Source organism: Mixophyes fleayi, chromosome 3 (genome assembly GCF_038048845.1).
Source record: "Mixophyes fleayi isolate aMixFle1 chromosome 3, aMixFle1.hap1, whole genome shotgun sequence".
NCBI classification, from domain to species: Eukaryota; Metazoa; Chordata; class Amphibia; order Anura; family Limnodynastidae; genus Mixophyes; species Mixophyes fleayi.
Window position 1 is genome coordinate 74987658 of NC_134404.1, and position 23993 is coordinate 75011650.

General features: G+C 41.4%; 1 long non-coding RNA gene across 1 annotated transcript in view; it reads right to left on the bottom strand.

The window, feature by feature from the left end:
* LOC142143738 (uncharacterized) overlaps window positions 1-7785 on the bottom strand; it is a 713023-nt gene extending 705238 nt beyond the window's left edge. Inside the window, exon 1 of the long non-coding RNA XR_012689572.1 lies at window positions 7476-7785. This is a non-coding gene — a long non-coding RNA (uncharacterized LOC142143738). The remainder of the gene's footprint in view (window positions 1-7475) is intronic.
* Between the last annotated feature and the right edge of the window lie 16208 nt (window positions 7786-23993).

A 23993-nucleotide genomic window follows, 5' to 3' on the forward strand; every position in this document is an offset into this window, starting at 1 on the left:
CAATCGCAGGATTTGTAGAGAGGGGTTTCCACGCAACACCGCGAGTTGCTGTGACCAGCATGTATGGGGGAGTAGCTATAATTTTAGACAATACTTGGCTCTCCAACTCTTCCTATCCCCATCATGTACACGGGCAATGCTGCGTGCACTACTGTTAGGTGCACGCAGCTCTCCCCTTTTCAAGCAGAGCCATGCCAAGCAGGACATACCTTCCAACTGTCCCTACAGTCAGGACTAGTCCTGTTGGCAGGCTGTCCTGCTCTCTCCTAGCTGTTCTTGCTGCTTTCACTACTTGTTGCTGGTGCTCTTGCACTAACCTCAGTTGCTGTTTGTCTGGATACTGGAATGTTGGTTCCCTGTTTGAAAAAAGGACAGGTATATGATATAGGAATCCCAGCAATGAGTGAACACAGTAGGCCTCCCTTCCCCAAAGTAGCTCGATATTAAATCAAAAGCACCCACGTTTAATAGTTAAGCCACTCAGCAACCAACCCGGACAGTAAATTAATGTCATTCACCTCTAATAAAAATAATAATTTCACCCCAAACAACCCCAACATTAAATTAATAGTATTTGCATTTAATAAATAAACCTATCTCCTCCCAAACATTAAATAATTAGCATTTACTTTTAAGAAATAGCTCTCCCTCTCCCCAAACTCAGCTACACATTCAATTAATAGCACCCAAACCAACCCAGCATTAAATGAATAGTCCCATTATCCCACTCTTAATAGGTGCGCCATAACCCCACTATTAAATTAGTTATCCCCAACCTTCACCCCACCAATAAATTAAAAGCTCCCACGCTCACAATACAATGAAATTAATATTTCACACCCCATACACATCACATAATATACTCCCCTACACTTCACAGTTATATTAAACGTCTCTCCAAACCTATGTTTACAAAGGAACTGTTGTATTTATACATTAAATCCCACCCACTTACATTAAAAGCACATGATAATCTCAAACACACACACACACACAGATTCACACACTTACCCTCTTCATCTAGCGCTGTATCTTGTGTTCTCCTGCTGCACACGAGACATGCAGGCAGTGGGAGAGAAAGTGGCGGGCACATACAGAAGGGGAGAGAGGGAAGGAGACACACAGCAGGGATGAGATGGCTGTGAACAGTGCAGACAGAAACGATTTGCACACAAGCTGCAAAGTGGCTGGTCCCGGGGCGGGGTCCAGCCACCTCAAGCATACAGTGCCCCAAGCTGGGAGGGGGGGGGGGGTTCCAGGCACTAGAACCCCCCCCCCCCTTGGTTTACCTATGCAGAAGACAACACAGGGCACATGTGTCACAGCATTTAGTATATACAACAGTTCTAAATCTCCCGAATATTTCAAGCATCCTATCATGCATTGCACCAGTTTAGTTCCGTTAAACTTAGGAGTTAGGTGGAGTTCACTAAATTAGGATTAAAACCTGCATTTTATTTACCTGTGATAGCTACAGTGTTCACCTGATGCAGCCTGTCACCTGATATGGTGTTCATCTGATGCAGCCTGTCACCTGATATGGTGTTCACCTGATGCAGCCTGTCACCTGATATGGTGTTCACCTGATGCAGCCTGTCACCTGATATGGTGTTCGCCTGATGCAGGCTGTCACCTGATATGGTGTTCACCTGATGCAGCCTGTCACCTGATATGGTGTTCATCTGATACGGCCTGTCACCTGATATGGTGTTCCCCTGATGCGGCCTGTCACCTGATATGGTGTTCTCCTGATGCAGCCTGTCACCTGATATGGTGTTCACCTGATGCAGCCTGTCACCTGATATGGTGTTCATCTGATACGGCCTGTCACCTGATATGGTGTTCCCCTGATGCGGCCTGTCACCTGATATGGTGTTCTCCTGATGCAGCCTGTCACCTGATATGGTGTTCTCCTGATGCAGCCTGTCACCTGATATGGTCTTCACCTGATGCAGCCTGTCACCTAATATGGTGTTCACCTGATGCAGCCTGTCACCTGATATGGTGTTCATCTGATACGGCATGTCACCTGATATGGTGTTCATCTGATGCAGCCTGTCACCTGATATGGTGTTCATCTGATGCAGCCTGTCACCTGATATGGTGTTCACCTGATGCAGCCTGTCACCTGATATGGTGTTCACCTGATGCAGCCTGTCACCTGATATGGTGTTCATCTGATACGGCCTGTCACCTGATATGGTGTTCATCTGATGCAGCCTGTCACCTGATATGGTGTTCCCCTGATGCGGCCTGTCACCTGATATGGTGTTCCCCTGATGCGGCCTGTCACCTGATATGGTGTTCTCCTGATGCAGCCTGTCACCTGATATGGTGTTCATCTGATGCAGCCTGTCACCTGATATGGTGTTCACCTGATGCAGCCTGTCACCTGATATGGTGTTCATCTGATACGGCCTGTCACCTGATATGGTGTTCATCTGATGCAGCCTGTCACCTGATATGGTGTTCACCTGATGCAGCCTGTCACCTAATATGGTGTTCACCTGATGCAGCCTGTCACCTGATATGGTGTTCTCCTGATGCAGCCTGTCACCTGATATGGTGTTCCCCTGATGCAGCCTGTCACCTGATATGGTGTTCATCTGATGCAGCCTGTCACCTGATATGGTGTTCATCTGATGCAGCCTGTCACCTGATATGGTGTTCACCTGATGCAGCCTGTCACCTGATATGGTGTTCACCTGATGCAGCCTGTCACCTGATATGGTGTTCATCTGATACGGCCTGTCACCTGATATGGTGTTCTCCTGATGCAGCCTGTCACCTGATATGGTGTTCATCTGATACGGCCTGTCACCTGATATGGTGTTCACCTGATGCAGCCTGTCACCTGATATGGTGTTCATCTGATGCAGCCTGTCACCTGATATGGTGTTCCCCTGATGCGGCCTGTCACCTGATATGGTGATCGCCTGATGCGACCTGTCACCTGATGCGGCCTGTCACCTGATATGGTGTTCACCTGATGCGGCCTGTCACCTGATATGGTGTTCTCCTGATGCAGCCTGTCACCTGATATGGTGTTCTCCTGATGCGGCCTGTCACCTGATATGGTGTTCCCCTGATGCGACCTGTCACCTGATATGGTGTTCCCCTGATGCGACCTGTCACCTGATATGGTGTTCCCCTGATGCGACCTGTCACCTGATATGGTGTTCACCTGATGCGACCTGTCACCTGATATGGTGTTCACCTGATGCAGGCTGTCACCTGATATGGTGTTCGCTGATGTGGCCTGTAACCTGATATGGTGTTCGCCTGATGCAGCCTGTCACCTGATATGGTGTTCACCTGATGCGACCTGTCACCTGATATGGTGTTCACCTGATGCAGGCTGTCACCTGATATGGTGTTCGCTGATGCGGCCTGTAACCTGATATGGTGTTCACCTGATGCGGCCTGTCACCTGATATGGTGTTCACCTGATGCGGCCTGTCACCTGATATGGTGTTCTCCTAATGCAGCCTGTCACCGGATATGGTGTTCTCCTGATGCAGCCTGTCACCTGATATGGTGTTCGCCTGATGCGACCTGTCACTTGATATGGTGTTCGCCTGATGCGACCTGTCACCTGATATGGTGTTCGCCTGATGCAACCTGTCACCTGATATGGTGTTCACCTGATGCAGGCTGTCACCTGATATGGTGTTCCCCTGATGCGGCCTGTCACCTGATATGGTGTTCACTGATGCGGCCTATAACCTGATATGGAGTTCTCCTGATGCAGGCTGTCACCTGATATGGTGTTCGCCAGATGCGGCCTGTCACCTGATATGGTGTTCGCCTGATGCAGCCTGTCACCTGATATGGTGTAAGCCTTATGCAGCCTGTCACCTGATATGGTGTTCACCTGATGCGGCCTGTCACCTGATATGGTGTTCACCTGATGCGGCCTGTCTGTGAATGGTCCAGCACTGCTCTTTTCTATAGAAGCCCCACCCACATAATTGACGCAGGCAGATATTATGTTGATGCCCAGGAACAACCTTTGCATGCATTGGATGGTATACAGAACATGGACTTCAAAAGCAGTTTTGGATCATGAGACCGGCACGAGGATACAGAATAGTGTGGTAAAATTGGTGATTTTACCTGAGAATCAGGCAAAATAAAACACTGAATTCAAGTTTAGCATAGTGCACTTCATCTAATACTAGATTTTAGATGCAATAGCAACACATCCTGCTTATGGTTAGGTACAGGCAATGCATTTCCCTGCTCTAATGTCCTGGATATGCTTATTAGGTCAATACAGCAGTGTGCATTGACCTAATAGAACTGAATAACATGTTATAAAGTGTCAGCAGCTTGTGTATTCTAAAATCATTTGATAAATCTGAGCCAATGTCTGCAGGGGATTCCCTGCCTCATATATTGTAGATTAACAGTGTCCCCACTGCTTAAACTCTTAAAAACCGGAAGCACACTGCCACTTTGTGTTCCAAGCTCTCCCATTTACTGATGCCTATGTTAGTATCATTGTGACAAGTGTGTAGGAGTACAACATTGTAATAGAGCAAGAATATTAAAGTGTGACTCATGCACGACAGTAGTGGGCTAACTACAGCAAGGATGCCAAGGATATAATTCAAATAACAAATGTCACAAAAGGCTATATAAATTAGGGATGAGCGCGCTCGGATTTCTGAAATCCGAGCCCACCCGAACGTTGCGGATCCGAGTCGGATCCGAGACAGATCCGGGTATTGGCGCCAAATTCAAAAGTGAAACTGAGGCTCTGACTCATAATCCCGTTGTCGGATCTCGCGATACTCGGATCCTATAAATTACCCGCTAGTCGCCGCCATCTTCACTCGGGCATTGATCAGGGTAGAGGGAGGGTGTGTTAGGTGGTCCTCTGTGCTGTTTAGTGCTGTGCTGTTTAGTGCTGTGCTGTTTAGTGCTGTGCTGTGCTGTGCTGTGCTGTGCTGTGTTCTGCAGTATCAGTCCAGTGGTGCTGTGTGCTGTGCTCTGTCCTTCTGAGGTCAGTGGTGCTGCTGGGTCCTGTGCTGTGTCCTGTTCAGTCCAGTGGTGCTGTGTCCTGTGCTCTGTGCTTCTAAGGGCATAGTTATTTCCCCAATATTCCCCTGTGTTTAAAAAAATAAAAAAAAGTTTTTTTTATAAAATACCAAAAGCTACTTTAATATTTTTTAATTACCACAAAATTTTCACAACCAATCCTGCAGTATAAGCCCATTGGTACTGCAATATTACCAAGTTCACACATTCAGCAGTAAAAGTCCAGTGGTACTGCAATATTACAAAGTTTACACATTCTGCAGTATCAGTCCAGTGGTGCTGTGTCCTGTGCTCTGTCCTGCTGAGTTCCGTAGTGCTGCTGGGTCCTGTGCCGTGTCCTGTTCAGTCCAGTGGTGCTGTGTCCTGTGCTCTGTGCTTCTAAGGGCATAGTTATTTCCCCATTATTCCCAAGTTTGTAAAAAATAAAAAAAAAGTAAAAAAAAATAAAAAATTTAAAAAAAAAAAAAATATATAATAATTATAACCAAATTTGCAAAACCAATCCAGCATTATAAGTCCATTGGTACTGCAATATTACCAAGTTCACACATTCAGCAGTAAAAGTCCAGTGGTACTGCAATATTACAAAGTTTACACATTCTGCAGTATCAGTCCAGTGGTGCTGTGTCCTGTGCTCTGTCCTGCTGAGTTCCGTAGTGCTGCTGGGTCCTGTGCCGTGTCCTGTTCAGTCCAGTGGTGCTGTGTCCTGTGCTCTGTGCTTCTAAGGGCATAGTTATTTCCCCATTATTCCCAAGTTTTTAAAAAATAAAAAAAAAGTAAAAAAAAAAAAAAAATTAAAAAAAAAAAAAAATATATAATAATTATAACCAAATTTGCAAAACCAATCCAGCATTATAAGTCCATTGGTACTGCAATATTACCAAGTTCACACATTCTGCAGTATCTTGTGCTACATATAATGGAGAGCAAAAATTTGGAGGATAAAGTAGGGAAAGATCAAGACCCACTTCCTCCTAATGCTGAAGCTGCTGCCACTAGTCATGACATAGACGATGAAATGCCATCAACGTCGTCTGGCAAGCACGATGCCCAATCTCCTAGTACAGGGCATGTAAAATCCAAAAAGCCCAAGTTCTCAAAAAACAGCAAAAAAAGAAACTTAAAATCATCTGAGGAGAAACGTAAAGTTGGCAATATGCCAATTACGACAAGTAGTGGCAAGGAACGGCTTAGGCCCTGTCCCGTGTTCATGACTAGTGGTCCAACTTCACCCAAGGATCAAAGCCCTCCTCCCCCCCCCCCCTACAAAAAATTTAAGAGAGTTATGCTGTCAGCAACAACAACAAAACAGCAAAGAACTCTGCCTTCTAAACAGATGACATCACAAATCCCCAAGGCGAGTCCAAGGGTGTTGTTGGTTGTGAACCCTGACCTTCCCATCACTGTACGGGAAGAGGTGACTCCATCCAGCATTTGCAGCACGCCCTCTGCATATGCTGGAAGGATCACCCACAGTCCAGTTACAGATTTGGCTAATGAAGGTGTGAATGTTGTGCACTGGGAGGAGGATATTGATGTAGCTGGCGCTGAGGAGGATGTTGATGATTATGATGCAGACAGATACCAAATTGCATTTCTCAATTTCTATTTATATTCTAGATTATATAACGGCTGAAAAGTTTTCTGTTTTACTCCTAGTGGAGAGGGGATCTGATGCAGACAGATACCAAACTGCCTTTGTCCATTTCTTTGTATATTTGAATTGCTAGTTCTACAGTCTATGCAGGCTGCTTTATTTATATTCAACTACAAGTGTAGGGCGGGGGGGGGGGCATAGATAGCCACCAAAGTAACGTGGTCCTTTTAATTTCACTTTCTAGCTCCACAGTCTGTGCAGCCTGCTTTTTTTTATCTTCAAAGTATTTATATTTACAAGCCTTGCAATCTAAATTAACTAGAGGTAGTGACGTGGTAGAACTCCAAAAGGCAGTTTGGAAGCCCCTGTACAAACTGGCTCTATTTTTTAACTGAGTTGTCCCCCCTCCAGTGTGTACTCGGAAAGAGTTTTTAGTGCAGCGGGGAACCTGGTCAGTGAGCGGCGAAGGAGGTTGCTTCCTCACAACGTTGAAAAAATGATGTTTATAAAAATGAATAATCAATTCCTCAATGAAGTACAGCACTGCCCTCCAGATACTACAGAGGGACCTGTGGTTGTGGAGTCCAGCGGGGACGAATTGATAATGTGTGATGAGGAGGAAGTACACACTGTAGGGGGAGAGGAATCAGAGGTTGAGGATGAGGACGACATCTTGCCTCAGTAGAGCCTGTTTAGTCTGTACAGGGAGAGATGAATAGCTTTTTTGGTGTGGGGGCCCAAACAAACCAATCATTTCAGCCAAAGTTGTTTGGTAGGCCCTGTCGCTGAAATGATTGGTTTGTTAAAGTGTGCATGTCCTATTTCAACAGCAGACCTCTCAACTGCAGCTCATCCCTCCTCTGCGGGGATAATGTCTCCTGTGCTCTGACACGTCACTCTGTGTACTCTCAGCCTCAGGATCTGACACTACAGCTACCATGCCTCTTGTAGCAGCCCTCACTCCAGGGCCTCTTCCATGTGCAGTGTCCCCCTCTCTCTTGGGTTCACTATAGTGGCATGGAGTTCTCCCCCTCATCCAGGGCACACATTCCTTGCCCTGGCTCAGTCACCACGCTCAGACTTCCAGGCAATGCTGGGGGAGCCTGGGAGCTTCCACCCCAGTTCCCCAGCTACAACTCTCCTCTCCTGTGTCTTCTCTCTCTTTCTGACACTTTAAAGATCGTGCCTTTAAATGAAAAAGTCAGTCTTGATTGCACGACTATGTGCAAGTGCAACAGGGACATTTTTTTGGGTTTACAAAGTCAAACAGTAACACTACGACCCTGTCTGTCTGGGGTCTGTCAATGACGAATTGTCTGGAGCATGTTTTGAGGAGGTATTGTGGCCCCGGTATCAAATTGGGTACCGGGGCCACCCCACTATGCAGTCCAGATACTTGTTTGGTGGAATTCCGACACGTGGAGGGGTTTTTAATTATATTGTGGCCTCGGTACCAAATTGTGTACCGGGGCCACCACACTACGCAGTCAAGATACTTGTTTGGTGGAATTCAGACCAGTTGAGGGTTTTATTATTATATTGTGTGGACCACTCTATCTATACCACACTACAACTCTATACCACTCTATTTCCTACTTTAATTCTATTTAATTCTATTTCCTACTTTAATTCTATTACTAATTAATTAACATAAAGAGGAACAAAAAAAACCAATTTTACCAAAAGTATAATATGACTTAGACTTACAAACACTACACTTGAAAGATCGTGCCTTTAAATGAAAAAGTAAGTCTTCATTGCACGACTATGTGCAACAGGGACAGTTTTTTTCTTTACAAAGTCAACTAATAACACTTGGACCCTGTCTGTCTTTAACATACTTAATGGGATCTCAATGACGAATTGTCTGTAGCATGTTTGGAGGAGGTATTGTGGCCCCGGTATCAAGTTGGGTACCGGGGCCACCCCACTACGCAGTCCAGATACTTGTTTGGTGGAATTCTGACACGTGGAGGGTGTATTTATTTTATTGTGGCCCCGGTATCAAGTTGGGTACCGGGGCCACCCCACTACGCAGTCCAGATACTTGTTTGGTGGAATTCTGACACGTGGAGGGTGTATTTATTTTATTGTGGCCCCGGTATCAAGTTGGGTACCGGGGCCACCCCACTACGCAGTCCAGATACTTGTTTGGTGGAATTCTGACACGTGGAGGGTGTATTTATTTTATTGTGGCCCCGGTATCAAGTTGGGTACCGGGGCCACCCCACTACGCAGTCCAGATACTTGTTTGGTGGAATTCTGACACGTGGAGGGTGTATTTATTTTATTGTGGCCCCGGTATCAAGTTGGGTACCGGGGCCACCCCACTACGCAGTCCAGATACTTGTTTGGTGGAATTCTGACACGTGGAGGGTGTATTTATTTTATTGTGGCCCCGGTACCAAATTGTGTACCGGGGCCACCACACTACGCAGTCAAGATAGATAGATGCGTATCATAGATAAAGTACATTCAGTGGTGTGGGGCAAATTGAAAAATATTCAAAATGCACTGACATTATCAAAAACAAGAGGTTGTCACACGCTAAAACTCCAACATGTATATGATGGAGAGGATGGAGGAGCAGCCGTATGTGTAGTGTAATGCAGACCTGTTGAAGGTTTTTTATATATTTTATTGTGGTGCCCAGTGCCCACTCCTCTACGCAGTCCAGGTACATTTATTGGTGCGAATCAAACAAGTTGATGGTTTTCTTATTATATATATTGTGGTGACCCACTCCTCTACGCAGTCCAGGTACATTTATTGGTGCGATTCATAAAAGTTCAGGGTTTTTAATATATTGTGGTGACCCACTCCTCTACGCAGTCCAGGTACATTTATTGGTGCGATTCATAAAAGTTCAGGGTTTTTAATATATTGTGGTGACCCACTCCTCTACGCAGTCCAGGTACATTTATTGGTGCGATTCATAAAAGTTCAGGGTTTTTAATATATTGTGGTGACCCACTCCTCTACGCAGTCCAGGTACATTTATTGGTGCGAATCAAACAAGTTGATGGTTTTCTTATTATATATATTGTGGTGACCCACTCCTCTACGCAGTCCAGGTACATTTATTGGTGCGATTCATAAAAGTTCAGGGTTTTTAATATATTGTGGTGACCCACTCCTCTACGCAGTCCAGGTACATTTATTGGTGCGATTCATAAAAGTTCAGGGTTTTTAATATATTGTGGTGACCCACTCCTCTACGCAGTCCAGGTACATTTATTGGTGCGAATCAAACCAGTTGATGGTTTTCTTATTATATATATTGTGGTGACCCACTCCTCTACGCAGTCCAGGTACATTTATTGGTGCGATTCATAAAAGTTCAGGGTTTTTAATATATTGTGGTGACCCACTCCTCTACGCAGTCCAGGTACAATTATTGGTGCGAATCATAAAAGTTCAGGGTTTTTAATATATATTGTGGTGACCCACTCCTCTACGCAGTCCAGAAAGATACCTTGTTGCAACGTTTTGGACTAATAACTATATTGTGAGGTGTTCAGATTCAGAATACACTGTAAATTAGTGGAAATGCTTGTTATTGAATGTTATTGAGGTTAATAATAGCCTAGGAGTGAAAATAAGCCCAAAAACTTGATTTTTAAACTTTTTATGTTTTTTTCAAAAAAAATCCGAATCCAATACCTTAAATCCGAACCGAGACCTTTCGTCAAGTGTTTTGCGAGACAAATCCGAACCTCAAAAATAACGAAAATCCGGATCCAAAACACAAAACACGAGACCTCAAAAGTCGCCGGTGCACATCCCTAATATAAATGTCCTGTCATGATATCAATAAATCAAGATTTCCCAATATACTTGTTCAAGCAGTAAATGTTCATATTTAGGGCACAGAAATTGATGGTAAAGACAATTCCTGTTTATTATAAAGAGCCGAATGTATAGTATGAGTAACACACTTTTACTAGGTATTATTGAGCGGTTAGTGCCTCCATCTGAATCTATACTACACTTAAGATAAATATTCGAGATATAAGTACCAAGGATGATTCAGGAAATCTCTCCCTATAGTTCCCTGGTAATATTTAATCTGATTCACGCAGACAACCAAAAATATGTTTTATATTATATGTTTGATTATAGCAATGAAAAGTATTGATGACACTATAATAACAGTGGTGAATATCATGCAATAAATCCCAGAAATTGATACATTCAATGTATACTGAAATCAATATGAAATCTATATAATTGAACTAATTTTCTAAATCATATCCTATTACTCCCTAATTCGCTCATTTATAACTAGTGAACCCTAAACTTACACATGACAAATTTGATTGTTACACTACTAATAAATGTTCTTTATAAGCAATTGCTTTAATACTTTTACATGTATGAAATCACTGGTCCTATACTATAAAATATATATTCTTACAATATATTTACACACACACACACACACACACACACACACACACACACACACACACACACACACACACATATATACACAGTACTGCAAAAGTTTTAGACAGGTGTGGAAAAAATGCTGTATTGATGCTGTTTTGAAGGCAAAGGGTGGTCACACCAAATATTGATTTGATTTCGATTTCTCTTATGTTCATTCACTTTGCATTTTGTTAATTGATAAAAATAAACTATTAACACTTCTATTTTTGAAAGCATTCTTACTTTGCAGCATTTTTTACACACCTTCCACATTGATCCCCTAAGGAAGTCGGCAATACCGACGAAGAAATGCATAGGGTTTATACTTATCTCATTTATAGAACTGACCCTTACAAGCTGCCATAGGATCACTGCCGATAAATTGGAATTCTGGGATCTGTGAACACCACAGACACCGGCAACGGTCGTCGGCGCCCGGGACAGAGAACATCAGTGTATGATTTTAATTTCCGTTTGGATTACCTAAGAGATAAAGTGAACATACAGGACATCTGGACAGAAGGAATACAAGGACACAGTCACCACTACACAACTGTAAGAACTTAAATTTATTGACAGTGTTGTGTAATCATCCGTGGGACAAATTTCTGCCTACACCAAAGTGGAAGGAAAATTAGCATATTTTTAAAGGACGCTATCCAGCAACACATTTGTTGTCATATATATATATATATATATATATATATATATATATATATATATATATATATATATAGAACATTAGGAGGCACTGTGCCAACAACTTTTTTTTGAGCATTTTTTCCACACCTGCTTTTCCACACAGCTTTTGCACAGTATTGTATATATTACCCTTGAACGGCTGTTTGTGTACACATTGACAGTGGAGGTATTTAACTTTTGCAGCACTGTGGTGTCTACAGTCATGGCCAAAAGTTTTGAGAATGACACAAGTATTAGTTTTCAAAGTTTGAAACCTTTTTTGTCAGATGTTGCTATGGTATACTGAAGTAAAATTATAAGCATTTAATAAGTGTCAAAGGCTTTTATTGACAATTACATTAAGTGTATACAAAGAGTCAATATTTGCAGTGTTGACCCTTCTTTTTGAAGACCTTTGAAATTCACCCTGTTATGCTGTCAATCAGCTTCTGGGCCACAAACTGACTGATGGCCGCCCATTCTTACCTAATCAATGCTTGGAGTTTGTCAGAATTTGTGGGTTTTTATTTGTTCACCCGCCTCTTGAGGATTGACCACAAGTTCTAAATGGGATTAAGGTCTGAGCAGTTTCCTGGCCATGGACCCAAAATTTCGATGTTTTGGTCCCTGAGCCACTTAGTTATCACTTTTGCCTTATGGCAAGGTGCTCCATCATGCTGGAAAAGGCATTGTTCATCACCAAAACTGTTCGTGGATGGTTTGGAGAAGTTGCTCTTGGAGGATGTTTTGGTACCATTCTTTATTCATGGCTGTGTTCTTAGGCAAAATTTTGAGTGAGCCCACTCCCTTGACTGAGAAGCAACCCCACACATGAATGGTCTGAGGATGCTTTACTGTTGGCAGGGCACAGGACTGATTGTAGCGCTCACCTTTCCTTCTCCGGGCAAGCGTTTTTCCAGATGCCCCAAACAATCTGAAAGGGGATTCATCAGAGAAAATTACTTTACCACAGTCCTCAGCAGTCCAGTCCATGTACCTTTTGCAGAAAATCAGTCTGTCCCTGATGTTTTTCCTGTAGAGAAGTGGCTTCTTTGCTGGCCTTCTTGACGCCAGGACATCCTCCAAAATTTCTTCACCTCACTGTGCATGCAGATGCACACACTCCTGCCTGCTGCTATTTCTGAGCTAGCTCTGTACTGGTAGTGCCCTGATCCCGCAGCTGAATCAACTTTAGGAGATGGTCCTGGCGTTTACTGGACGTTCTTGGGCACCCTGAAGCTTTCTTCACAACTATTTAACATCTCTCCTTGAAGTTCTTGATGATCCAATAAATGGTTGATTTAGGTGCAATCTTACTAGCAGCAATATGGTTGCATGTGAAGCCTTTTTTGTGCAAAGCAATGATGACTGCACGTGTTTCCTTGCAGGCAGCCATGGTTAACAGAAGAACTATGATTTCAAGCACCACCCTCTTTTAAAGCTTCCAGTCTGTGATTCTAACTTAGTCAGCATGACCAAGTGATCTCTAGCCTTGTCCTCATAAACAGTCTCACCTGTGTTAACGAGAGAATCACTGACCTGATGTCACCTGACCTTTTGTGTCAGGGCTGAAATGCAGTGGAAATGTTGTTTTTGGGATAAAGTTCATTGTCATGGCAAAGCAGTACTTTGATAAATATGTCTTGAATTAATGGAAAGACTATGGTAAATGAAAAGTGTTTCCACTTTCATTATTGTTGCCATATTAGATAGCCTTTTGTTGAATCCATCGCCAAAGAAATGATAAACCCTAAACCTTATAATTTAAACCTGACTTTCTGTCTTTAAAATTGCAAGATGTTGTTGTGGAATCATAACATTTAACATTTCATAAATGATTGATGACACAAAAGTCAGTGGAAAAATGTACATTCTCCGGACACTATGCACCTGATTCATTAGCAATTGGATGTGCCGTTTTTTGCGGATCTTACGAGAATCTTCTCTGCGCATGACCAGAAAAGGGAGATAAGAAGGAAAATCCGTTGTGTATGCTAAGAATTTCTTAAGATAAAAATCCTTCTTAAGTACACTTAAGAAGATTTTCAACAGTTAAAAAAAAAGGGATAGGAATGGGAGGGGAATGGGCGGAGATCCGTACGGGGCTAAGAAGAATAGGCGCTATCTATACTGAGTTAAGAAGAGTAGGTGTTACCTCCGTATCCATCAGATAGTTGAGAAGAAATGCTGTGAGTTTTATCTTAACTTCTTGCTTAAACGTAAGGAAGCTCAGGGTCATGTTTAAATCCAAAGCAGCTAGAGCAGTCACGCTGAATAACAACACTAAACTGTTCAAATAGCTTTGTTCTTTTAAAATACTCACAATTAAACATGCACAACATACATCTTAATGCACTTCACATAAAAAAAAAATGTTTTTGATAAAAAAATATTATATTTATATTAAACATTGTGTACTTTATTTTAAAAGCAACCTTTTTTAATTTCAAACACAATTGTAATAAATTACAATGTAAAGTAACAGTTACTTGCTGATATTTGTCAAAACGGCTAACAATACGCTGGTAATAATATGAAAGCATAACAGCTTAACTTGTTCGCATAAATTGTGTGAACTTAAACCGAGCGTACTCTTACACAAGGGACACATAGGAAATACACACAAACATGGGGAGGATATATAAACTCCAGAGAGATAAGTGCATTGGTGAGGATTCAAACTGAGGTTTCCACTGTTTAAAGGTGGATAGTGGATTGTCTAACCACTAAGCCAACATGCAGGTGAAGGAAATAGACTAGAAGGAAGAGGTGAGTAGTAACAGGGCCATCTTAACAACATTACGGGCCCCCGGGCAAAGCAGTGCATCGGGGGCCCTATATATAATATATATATATATATATATATATATATATATATATATATATATATATTATATATAAATAATATATAGGGGCCTCGATGCACTGCTTTTTTTTTTAAATGTACTCGCTCAGTGACCCTTGAAGTTTTTCTTTTGCAGGATTTTTTTTTTGCAGGATTATTTATTCTTATTAAGAGACTTGCCTATGGGGCCCCCTTGCCCGTGGGGCCCCTGGGCACCTGCCCATCGTGCCCAATGAAAAAGATGGCCCTGAGTAGTAAGTTCCAAACCATCAACTTTTCATAACAAGCTTTTCTTCTTTGTAATTTTTTATTAATGTCAATAATTATATTTTGAAATATTATAGCCCTAAATCCTTGGTACATGCACAGTTTAAATAGTTGGATATTGAGAATCATTCATGTATAATATAATAATAATAATAATAATAATAATAATAATAATAATAATAATAGGAGTTTAAATTGATTGTAATTTTTTTTTTTTTTTGGGCAAATAGGTTTTTTTAGCTTTTGCTTGTGGATATTTCCTATACGTCTTTGGAATCAACTTATTCTGAACAGCTGCTTTTCTGTGTTGTAGCTGCCTACAATTTTCAACATGCAATTTAGCCATATTCCACAAAAGGGGTCAGGAATTGAACTCATGAACCCACTGATGAAAAGTGGATTGTCTAACCAACATGCAAGTTGAAACAATATGGGCATGAAATAGACTAGAAGGAAAAGCTGAGCATCCACGTCTCTCATAACAAACTGTTTTACTTTAATCATTTAAATTAATGTAACAGTCAATCAATTAAGTTATTATTATCAATTCTACAATGAAATATTAGTTGCCTAAATCCTTGATACATGCACAGTTTAAATAATTGGATATGGAAATTCACAACACAACACATGCATTACTGGCAACATGAAGGTTTAAGGATAAACAATAAAGAATTACACGCACACATTCTCTTGTTCGCCAACACGAAGAATGTGTCATCTGTAAGTTTGAATTGAAAATAACTGTGGATGCGGATGTAACGGCTAATAATTTGCAATCATAAATATGCACAACACTAGCCATAGTAAGCTCCAAACCATATACAAGCATACTCTTCTCTAAGTGACACATTGGAGTGAATCCGCAGTAACATGGTGATATGCAAAGTCCACGCAGATACAGGTATGATTCTACATTTAAACTCATGACTTTACTGGTGCCAGCTCATTAGGCTAACCAGTAAGGCATACTTCAGATTGAACCAAACATCCAACACAACACAGAACCTAGTGGCATCCTAAAGTGTTAATGACCATAATTAAATGAACAATTGCACACACCTTCTTAAGCTACAGACTACAGAATTTTCCACCAACTTTTTATGCCGATCGATTCTACATCCAATCGATGGTCCGATCGCTCGGTCCATGGACTGCATACACACTAGCCTTGTTTTAAACGGTAAAGGGAAGAGCAGCCGTCCTGTTAGCGACTTTTTACAGCCATGTTGTTGTGAAGAATGATTTTAATTTCGTACACACTGAAGCAACATTTGCGGGGCATGTAACGATATGCCAAAGACATTAGCATAAACGGGCAGAGTTTTCACTATAGTTAACACCCAAAACCTCATAAAAATAGAAGGCTACACTGTCTCTTCATTCATTCCTATTTTTTCAACTACAATGGATACAGTAGAAGAAGTAAAAGCAACGGCACTTTTCCTGCTTGCTGTGGCAAGAAGACTGCACGTACGGAACCAAAGAGAAATAAGGAGAAAGAATAGATCTTGTTGGAGCAAAGATTGATTCAAGAGGAGAGACACATTCTCTTATATGCCCCTGTTACAGATGATACGGGACAACAACCCAGATGACTTTAAGAATTTCCTTCGTATTAATGATGATGTTACTTTTCAGGGACTGCTTTAACTAGTAACCCCTCTCATCCAGAGGGAGAACACCCATTTAAGGAGATCCATACCGCCAGAGCAAAGACTGGTGGCAAAGCTAAGTTTTGGCAACAGGGAGGACACTGACAGATCTGAAATACAGCACAACTATTTTGCCTCAAGCTCTTGGTATGATAATACCTGACACCTGTGATGCGATCATCGAAGTTCTCTGTGATCAGTATATGAAGGTTGGTAAAAAAGCAATAGTATTCATTATAAAAAAAAAATAGAGGTTTATTATTATACATAAAATTTTAAAAATGCATTTAACTTGTAAAGTGCAATGCAATAATTATTTGTACCAGACCAACAGTTTATAATTGTTGGTAGTGCAAAATTTCACTTGTGTCCATTTCAGATGTGTCCCCAGCGTAATGTGGCTTCCTTCCTGATGCTATTGGTGTGGATGTCAAACACGGTTGCGACATTATGCTTTGTCCGCCCATGGTAGCATGCTAGACTGTGCTGTGTGAAATGTGTATGATTGTTTGTGTCTGCGGTTAGATGGGGAAATAACTGTGTCCGGCCACAAATCTTCAGCGTTAACCCTACACATGCGGTCACACAGCAGCCGCCCAATTTCATCTTGTATGCGCTTGCTACTACTTCTCATTTTGCTAGCTACTGTTGCTTCCAGGAAATCAAATGTGTCCTGTTCCTTTCTTTTTGTTATCAAAGTGTTAGCGCAATCAAGCATCTTATCTGTTAGTGCATCACTTTCTTGTATTTCCCTTATTCTACGTCTCTTTCGCTTCTGAATGTTTTTTGCTAGTGTATCAGCTTGGGTCACGTCCTGGCTATCAGCAGTAAGCTGGCTTTCACGTGCAGTGCTATTACTTGTTGTAGCTTCCTGGCCTGCAGCATCCAGCAAGAGGCCATCAGACGGGAGTGCAGGCTGAAAAAGAGCAAAATAGAAATAATGAGGGTATGCAATTGCATGCATGTTCAAATGTAACCTATTTACACGTCTTTATGTTTCACTTTCCATCGACAGAGGACTTTGAGAGGCTTTGTAATTTTCCAAATTGCGGTGGTGCCATTGACGACAAACATGTCAGAATAATGCCACCATCAAACAGTGGATCTTTTTACTTTAATTATAAAGGATTTTTTTATCATTATTTTAATGCCCATAGCAGATGCGAACTATGAATTCTTGTTTTTAGACATTGGAAAAAATGTAAGAGTCTCAGATGGAGGTGCATTGAAGCGTACTACCTTCCATAACAAACTAGAAAACAATGCCCGTAACATTCCATCTCGGAGTAGCACAAAATATGGACTAACCTTTGTGTTTGTGGCAGATGACGCCTTTGCATTGCACAATAATTTATTAAAACCGTACCCACAAAGAAATCTGAGCATTGAAAGGCATATATTTAATTACAGAATGTCACGCGCTCTGCGTGTAGTGGAAAATGCCTTTGGGATTCTAACTAACAGGTTCCGAGTTTTTCATTCTGCCATAAACCTGCGTTTGGACAAATTTGACAAAGTAGTGGTGGCCTGTTGTGTTCTGCATAACTTTCTATGGCGTAAAAGCAACAGTGGACGCATCACTCAGGCCTATGTGGACACTTATGCCGAGGATACGGAGGTAGTGGGCTTGACACCATTAGAGTGTGGACACTCTAGAAATAGTAGTACATTGGCTAAATTAAATCGGGAGGCGTACCTTACGTATTTCAATGGGAATGGTGTCCTGCCATGGCAGAATGATTGCTTATGACAAGTGTTTATGTACATGTTATGTATTTTCATTGTTTTGTTGATTCTTTTAAAATGAATAAACCTGTTACATGACAACATCATAATGTACTGTACTTACTGTGCCACTTGCAGGTATAACACATGCTTGCTCTACCTCTGTGGAGGAACTACTGTCTGTGGGCATGCTGCTAGTTTACATACGTGGTGTTTCTTGGTCCCTCACAGAGTGTAATAAATCAAAGAACCATAGCTTTGGCATATACACGTTTTCAGCTGCAGCTCCTGATGTTTTGGCGGCATCAATTTTTTATTTAATTTTTTTTATACACAGTCCTAAGGTTCTGGATCTTGCTTTTTGCCCACAGTTGCTCCAGGGTGATGTGGCAGACATGCTTTTACCAGCTCTTGCGTCGCCACGTTACGCATCATTCTGTTTGAATAATCTTTGGATTTGGCTTTCCACAAACAAGGGTGAGCCCTGTATGTCTCAATAAAATTGTTCATTAGGTCAGCATTTCTTTCGTAAGCCATTGTGTTCTGTTTGACTACAATAAAAATAAACATATTTTACATCTGTGGTGTACAATAAAGCAATGCAAGTACACATGTATGCACTTATCAGAAAGAACTTACCATATATGTGAACCAATGTACAGTTAAAAACAATTATAAAATCCCATTGTATGCAATGGTCCTGGGTCCATGGGTTAATGTTATAGCAAAAAATCTCCATACAGGTTATTATACATGAATAGGCATCACCCACAATGCTCCATTCTCTGCGGGCATCATCGCTGAGTGGTCCACAGCAGAAACGAACGGCCATGTCTGAATGTATAAAATGACAGAGGAACCTGTCTGGCACCGAGGAACGAGAGAAAATGGCGGGTGAGGAAAAGGGGTCAGTGGGGGTTGCAGCTATGGAGAAGGAGACCCAGTCAGAGATGGTGCCGGAAGGGTCAAAAAATGTTCAAAAAGTTAAGGTGGGGGTGGAGATGTTCAAGAAGACAAGGAAATAAAATTTACTGCAGTTAAAAAAGCAAAGTCAATGAGCCCAAGAGAGGTGGATATGATGGTAAAAAAACAGTACGACTATGACCGTCAAAAGCAAAAGTACAGAAAAGTTAATAATAGAAAGGAAGTGATAATGCAACTACTGCAATTACTGAAGGAAAAACTTGGAAAGAAAATAAATAAATTCCAAGTCCAGAATCGGTGGTCGGACCTTAATAATAAAGTGGAAAGGAGACTGGAGCGAATTCGTAGAAACATTAAAAAAGTGAGTAGCACATGTAGTGTCCCTGTTTGAAGAACTTTATGTATTTCATTCTAGTTTCACATGAAGCAATGCAAATGCCTGATTTGTATCATAGATATTTTTTTGTCAGAACGAAGAATTAACGGTGAGAAGGCCTGTTTAGATACCACTGATACCACTAATGTAACACCTGTTATCAAACAAGAAAAAATTGAAAAAGAAAAAGATATGAAATAAGTTAGACACAAAGGTATTTCAGTGAACATGTATAGGCAACTAAATGCTTTGGGCACATACCTGTAACGTTATAATAACCACAATGGCGCCTGTTTTCCAGAATACATGGAGGTTGAGCCCGCTATTATTGCGGGAAACATTTTTTATTTCCTTGTTTCGTAGGTAAAGAAATCAAAGGGAATAAGCCACATCAAGAACCTATCTGGCACCGAGGAGTGTGAGAAGATGACAAGTGAGGAGAAAGTGTCAGTGGGTGTTGCGGGTGAGGAGAAGGTGTCAGTGGGGGTTGCGGGTGAGAAGGTGTCAGTGGGGGTTGCGGGTGAGGAGAAGGTGTCAGTGGGGATTGGAACTATGGAGATGGAGACAGAGTCAGAGATGGTGCTGGAAGGACCAAATAATGTTAAAAAAGTTAAGGTGGAGGATGGAGATACTCCAGAAGAGCAAAGAGCAAATCCAATGAGCTCAAGAGAGGTGGAGATGATGGTCAAAGTACTGAACCGGGATGACTACGACATTAAAAAAGGTCACTAGCACATGTAGTGTACCTGTTTGAAGGGCTTTATTTCATTCTAGTTTCACACAAAGCAATGTAAACGCCTAATTTGTAACATAGTTTTTTGGTTTGTCAGAACGAAGAATTAACGGTGAGAAGGCCTGTTTAGATACCATTAATGTAACCTGTTATCAAACAAGAAAAAATTGATGTTGAATACTAAGATATGAAAGAAGTTATACACAAAGGTATTTCAATGAACATGTATAGACAACTAAATGCTTTGGGCACATACCCATTATAATAACCAAAATGGTGCCTGTTTTCCAGAATCTATGGAGGTTAAGCCGCTATTGTTGCAATTGTGCCAGAGGGACCACAACACAAACTGATCTCGAGCAATGTGCAAGGTGAGCAAATGAGGCTATTTCTGGTGTTGGATTAAGACTTTGATTAACTTTATTGCAGATATAGAAGTTTAATGGTAAACATTTTTTATTTTCTTGTTTCCTAGATACCATCATCATATCCAATGAAAGTTCTGAGGGAGAATAAAAAGTTCTAAAGCTCCAGGATTATTTTAAAGAAACACAAGGGAATATAACCGACATCAAGAAAAAAAACCTTGAGAATACTTTTGTTGAAATGTGTATGCTGTTTGGAACTGTTCTACCACAAACCACTAGCACCTTTAAAGTGTAATACTATTTTTTTCACTTGTCATATTCTACAATAAAAATGTTTGTACTTTTTCCTGCAAAAACACTGTTGCATTAACACTGTGTGGTTTATTTTGGGTATTTTACAAATATTAGTTAATAAAGGTAAATATGACTTTATAAGTTTAATAGGTTATAAAGGTATAAGTTTACAAAGGGTAAATATGAATAGGTTCCCAATATAGATGCAAAGGGTAATAACACACGTGCTTTACACAAGTGTAATGGTCTGCAACCAGACAGGTGCAATACACATGTATACAAAACGCAAGTCACTGATGTGCGGATACCGCACCACGTGGGACTGGTACAGGCATCATAAATTTACATACACAGGCCCCCCAGGTCGAGGAAGTATCGTAGGGTTGTCGTGGATCGTTTGAAAATTTTTACACATTACACAATCGAAAGGAGATTGGAACGAAAATATTGAAAGATACAACCGACCAAATGAGGCGACAATTGTCAATTTTGGCAGACTTTCGACCATCGTGTCACTACATACACTGACCCGACTTTCGAATGAGCGGTCGTATGTCGGCTGGTTGAGCCGATTGTTGAACAAAAACCCTGTAGTGTATACCCAGCTTTAGCAACACAAAGGATCATGCTTTGGTTTATAAAAATTGAAATAAGAAAGTGTATGCTAATGCATATCAGAATAATTCACGATCAGAAATAATGTCAAACATTTTTTAATCAGTATAAAAGTAAACAACAGATTTTCGTAAACAGCATTGCATAGACCCAGCATCAGATCTCGTCATCTGATACCACAGTGTCCCATACACCTGCATATACTTGTCTCATTACAATCCACTATAAAAGACTGATTCATGCACATTTGAAGTTGGTTAGGATTCTATACTTTGTTTTTCTGGTGTGGCTTTCTATAATGGTCTTTTATTTGTATTGAGAGTTACATTTTAATTTACTCTTTTATAGACACTTTAAATTATTGTAAGACATTTTAGGTTACACAATAACAATGCATCTCTATTTTCATCTGTAATATGCATTTTAATCTTTTTTTAAAATCTTTAAATCTTTTTTTTAAATATTTTCACAGTTTACACAAGACATGATAGACCGAAAATATATATTTGGATCCAGATTATAAATGTCACTCCCCCTTCAATACCACATGCTTTGGTACATGTGAAATTGTATTTTTAAATGAAATTTAATATCCCTACTGATTGAGGGCCAAACTCCAGACCAATAAGGCATGTTTTGGGTTTTTGCTGCATATTATATTTGGGGGGTGGGGGAGGGGATGCTTGTGTATGTGTTTGGTTATACTCACCAGCAACTTGTAAATATTCATCATTTGAATGCAACTTTGGAAACACATTGCTTAGTAAACAGTAATGTTGTGGTTTGGATATTTTAGTGTTTAAAGTTAGGTTGAGCCAATGTACTAATTTTACAGTGTACTCACAATCCCCAAGATGTTACCTTTTCCTATGTCTGCATAATTTAAAAAGAAAATCAAACATGTTCCAAAAAATGTAAAATTTATTACTCATTATAAATGTTGCTAATTTGAATTTATAACGAAATCAAAGCAAAAAAATCATTTTTTTCTTTTTCGCCCTCTTTGAGGCGGAAACATGGGATTGATTCCTTGTCACCCGTGATGTTGAGGGCTCAGAGGAAGCATCAGAACTCTCTTGGTCAGCAGGGTGTGATCCATGGCGTGATGAACGGGCAGTGGCCTGGGCGGGGGTAGCCAGGGGGGTAGGCAGGGGCCTGGCCAGGGGTGTAAGCAGGGGCGTGCCGAGCGGTGTGCTGAAGGATGAGAAGGGCCAGGAAGATGAGAAGGGAAAGGAGGATGAGAAGGGGAAGGAAGCAGAAAAATAGAAACTTGGAAATTATTTGGATCAGTGAGCTGAGGGTCTGGAGTAGGTGAAGGGGTGACATTTAATGGAGGGCGATGTGAAGTTTGCATAATATGGACGATTTGGGACAAGAGGGTGCACATATTTGTGAGGGTAGAATTTAAACTGTTCATGTGTTGGTCAAAATTGTGCTCTACACAGGTGAGGGTATTGGCCATATTACGAACATTGAAGTCAAGGGACTCAGTGACAGATTCAAAGTGTTGGCTTATGTGCGAAAGTGTCTGCTGCCTCAAGAGTGCTGCAGGCTCCCTCCGAGTGCCCTCAACATCACGGGCAGCCACCTCCACTACTTCTACATTTTGAGTTTCCACTTCACTTTGTGCCTCCTGCACCCGCTCTGTTAAAAAAAATATAACCCTATTAAGTTTACATTAAAAAACAAAAACATTACATTAATGACAATAGTGATGCATTCATTAAGATGACTAAGATTTTAGGTTTAGGGTTAGCTTGCAAACAAAGATTGACACATTTGAGGCTCTGCAAAAAAAAATTACAGTCACTATGATGCAGGGGCGGATCTAAACTATTGATTTACCCGGGGCGATCTTAGGGGGGGCTATTTAGGCCCCGCCCCCTTTTTGATTTCTAAGGCTGCCAGCGGCTGCACACTATGTGCAGGTCCGCTCGGCAGTGGCAGTGTGCTGTCCCGCTGCTCTGATTGTGTTTAAAACACAATCAGAGCAGCCGGGCAGCACACTGTCACTGCCGAACGGACCTGCACATACTGTGCAGCTGCCGGCAACAAGTCACTGCTAGGGGGGGCGATTGCCCCCCTTGCCCCCCCCCTCCCCTGGATCCGCCACTGCTATGATGTGCATACTGATAGAGGTGCAATAAACAAAACACAAACCTTAAGCCAACAATAGTGAATGTACCTAGGGGAGATAATGTCCATGTTAGTGGTGGGTCGCTGCCGGTATCAATTCGGCCCACCAACAAGAGACTCCTATGATATTGCCACACTGGCTCGCTCCTCAAGGGGCGTTAGTATAAGGTGCTGTAGTGGGCCACCACCCGTTCCTTGAGCGTGCCTCCTAGCCTCTATAAGTTTTTTCTTTAAATTTTGTTTATAGTCAGCCCAGCTGTACCAAAGAGAGAAGTATGTTATTTTGACAATTTTTATACAGTA